The sequence below is a fragment of the Gavialis gangeticus genome, unplaced genomic scaffold (genome assembly GCF_001723915.1).
Source record: "Gavialis gangeticus isolate Ggan-Ray unplaced genomic scaffold, GavGan_comp1, whole genome shotgun sequence".
NCBI lineage: Eukaryota > Metazoa > Chordata > Crocodylia > Gavialidae > Gavialis > Gavialis gangeticus.
Window position 1 is genome coordinate 124032947 of NW_017729024.1, and position 3405 is coordinate 124036351.

The window sequence follows — 3405 nt, forward strand, 5'->3', positions numbered from 1 at the left end:
AGGTTACTCAGAGAGGTTGTGGAATCTCCATCCTTGGAGGCTTTAAACCCCAGCTAGACAAAGCCTTGGCTGGGATGATCTAGTTGGGAATAGCTCTGCTTTGAGCAGGTGGTTGGACTAGATGACCTCCTGAGGCCCCTCGTTTTCTATGATTCTGTGAAAAAACACATTTCCCCTTCCAGCTTTTTATGAAGATGAACCAATTTAATTTTTTAAAAATTAGCTGTGCATTTTTCTCTTTTTTAGCAACAGTAACTTTTTCAGTTAGGAAAACAATATTTGCAACAATAATGAAAGAATACTTTTTGTGAAAAAAATGAATGTTTTGGCAATGTTAGAAAGTCATTCTTGGAATGCAAAGATAAAATTCAACCAGTTTTATTTATTGCACACAAAAATAACAACATGAAAAGTATTAAGGGTGCAAAATCATGCATTCAAAAGTTAAGAAATACCAGATATTGTAACACCTTATGCAATCTCTATTCAGCTTTGTTATGTAGTTACACTTTCTTACAGTATTTATTGAAATGATCACATACTGTTTTTATCTGTGGGACTCCTACCTTACTCAAGACATAAGTCAAACCAATGAGTTCTATCATAGATCTACCAGCATCTGCTGACTTTCTTTTTAACCTCTGTGTCAAGTAGACAGGTGTTAAAATAGTTAGTTGGACTCATTAGAACCACTAAAGTCAGCATTGCTTACGTGAATATGCCTGAGTGGTACCAGTGTTCCTCTTTCAAGTGTTCTTGGTTTATCACATGAAAGCTCTTCTGTGTTGCAAAGCAAATGCAGATGCCTATAGTGAATGCCTTTATTTTCATTCCAAGCATTACTTTGAAAGACCGCAACATCTTTGAACCAACTAAGAACCTTTGTCTTTGAGTGGATTATAATCTTCAAATAAAGCCTTTCTGAAACAGTTGAGTCCCTTGTGCTTGAAACTGGCAAAGAAAAAAAGAGTGCCAAAATGTTTGTCTTCAGTATGTTTGAATATGTAAAAAACCTACCCTGAGTCAGTTCAGCTCACAGATGTTCTTATGGAGGATAGCTGCTAAAATATGTGCCCACAATCTTCACATCAGACAAGCACAAAAGTGATTGAAAACATTCATTACCATATTCATGTTACTGGGTGCACCTACACAAGATGTTTACTGCAAAGCTGCCAAACTGGATCTGCATTAAACTTCTCCGCATCTACATGTGAGCCCCTACTAGGGAACATGTAACTAATAAACTAATAAACCTGCAGAGGATTTTTTTGTGCGCAGCACAAACTGCCCAACTGGTTGGGGCACAAGGGTGCTTCAGTGGGGCCATCTGCTGGCTAGCCCCACACTGAAGCACCCTTGTTATTTAAATTTTCAATTCAACACTGAGCATCTTAAAGCTATTTCCACGTAATGGTTTAAGCTGAGTTCCTGAAAGGGTTTCCAGCTCAAAGGACTATAGCTCCATACTTCACTATTTGGTGCTTTTGTTGCTTGTTCCAATACGTTAGCCCATGAACTCAGTGAACATGGAAGCTGGACTTTATTTTTCACCCTAAATTTGCAAAGCTACTGAGCCACACCTGATGGGTTTTGCTGTGTCCCATGTGTTCAGTAGAGAAGGAGCCACAGTCTCAAGGGCTGGCAATTTTCATAGGCATTAAACTAATATACTGTTTAAAAACAAAACCAGCAGGCAAGCAAGTCACTTCCTTCTCTCGGGGTACCAAACGTACAACTCTGCAGGCCAAATCCAGGCCATGGCATGGCCTACCACAGAATTTGGAGCCCCTGGGCTACTGGTGGCAGAAAAGTGAATGAGGGCTGAGGCCTGCTAGCACACTGCCACCTCCAGCCCAACCTGGCAGGAGTCCCATGGTCCAGATCTGGTACAGGTAAGTGTGACAGACCTGCTCTAAGGTACAGAAAACTCCCATTGGCTTCCATGGAGCCTGGATTTCAGTCTAAAGGTAAAAATCCTTAATGAAAGACAACACTAAAGTTGGCCACTATTCAAGCTCTGTTTCAGCTGGATAATGTTAAGATACAAAACACTTCAATCCAATGGAATCTTAGTTTTTATTTGAAGCTTTTACTTTATTGCAAAATGGAGCATCAAAATTTAGAGTAATTTTACATTTTACATAGTTCAGCTTTTTAAAAGAAATGTACAAACCACTTTTATTTGTGAAAAGGGATGATGTGTAAACCAAGGGCTAGACAAGCACTCCTTCCTTAACACAGGTGAGCCAAGAGTTTACCTGGGGAATTACCTGCTCACCACAGCGAGTAAGGGATTCGCGGTTTAGCCTGCATTATCCAAAGTATTTCTACAGCAAGGACAAATTGTACTACACAGCATGAAACACTTCACGAGTGCAAACACAGCACATATAACTGAACCAGTATGCTGCAAATGTGTAACTTTTTTTTGTTTACCTGAAGTTTTTGTTGGGTAGCTGTGAATCAAGAAGCGTGAGGACAATGAAACTGAATTTTGGCCAAGTGGGGTCAATCTTGAAGACACTCTGAACATCTTTCAGAACAAAGTGTTAAAAGAATAAATAAAGGACAAAGTTGTGGCATGCTAAGACTGAAGAGACTAGACTCTGGAAAATTGACTGCTCTGTTTAGTTTGTAAGTATTTTCAAAGCAACCTTATTAAAAGAGGCACTCTGAGGAGACATCTGTTGGCTTTCAATTTGACACACTGTTTGCTTATATGCTTCAGATGCTTTTGCTTCAAAATGCCCAGAGTTCTGACTCTTGAATATTGAATTTAGCAGGGACTGTGAGTAGAGAGAGAAAAAAATACTTACACTAGAACAATTTGTATTTATGCACATTGGTACAAAAACAGCATTTTTAAACCATTTTTCTTACCCCAGTGTACATCTCAGCTCTTTGATTGTGTGTGGAAGCTCTCTTCCAACTTTTGAGTGCTCTGTTGTTAACAGGAGGAGCCTGTATTCAGATCATGCTTATGGCACCGACTTATCACATGGCTTTGGATAAGTTGCTTCTTTTCAGGTGCAGACAGATGTGCAGTTCCCAGCTGTAACTCAGAACAATTTCTGCAAAGTGCTGTGGGTTAGAACATTACCCCAGACCAAACAGAAGTTCACTGCTGGTTCCAAGGTGAGGGGGAATTTAGCTGGGGCTGGGAGCCTGAAGCCAGGTTTGGGAGGGGAGAAAGGCAGTGGAAGGAGCTTGTTCTTGGAGCTTCTCAGCCAGTGCTGAAGGGTGGGATGGGTGAATTGGAGTCCCCCTACCTCGAAGGGCTCCAATGCCCCTGTTCTATCTTTCAGGGGAGCTGAAAAAACCCAGACTGAACTCCTGCTCCCTTCCCCCTGTCACTCTAAAAACAGTGACAGGCTAGAAGCTCTGCAGACACAAGTTACAAAA

The 3405-nt window shown here is 40.7% G+C and overlaps 1 long non-coding RNA gene across 1 annotated transcript in view; it reads left to right on the forward strand.

The window, feature by feature from the left end:
* LOC109297684 overlaps positions 1 to 3405 on the forward strand; it is a 20467-nt gene that overhangs the window by 16122 nt on the left and 940 nt on the right. Inside the window, exon 2 of the long non-coding RNA XR_002097384.1 lies at positions 1964 to 1970. This is a non-coding gene — a long non-coding RNA (uncharacterized LOC109297684). The remainder of the gene's footprint in view (positions 1 to 1963; positions 1971 to 3405) is intronic.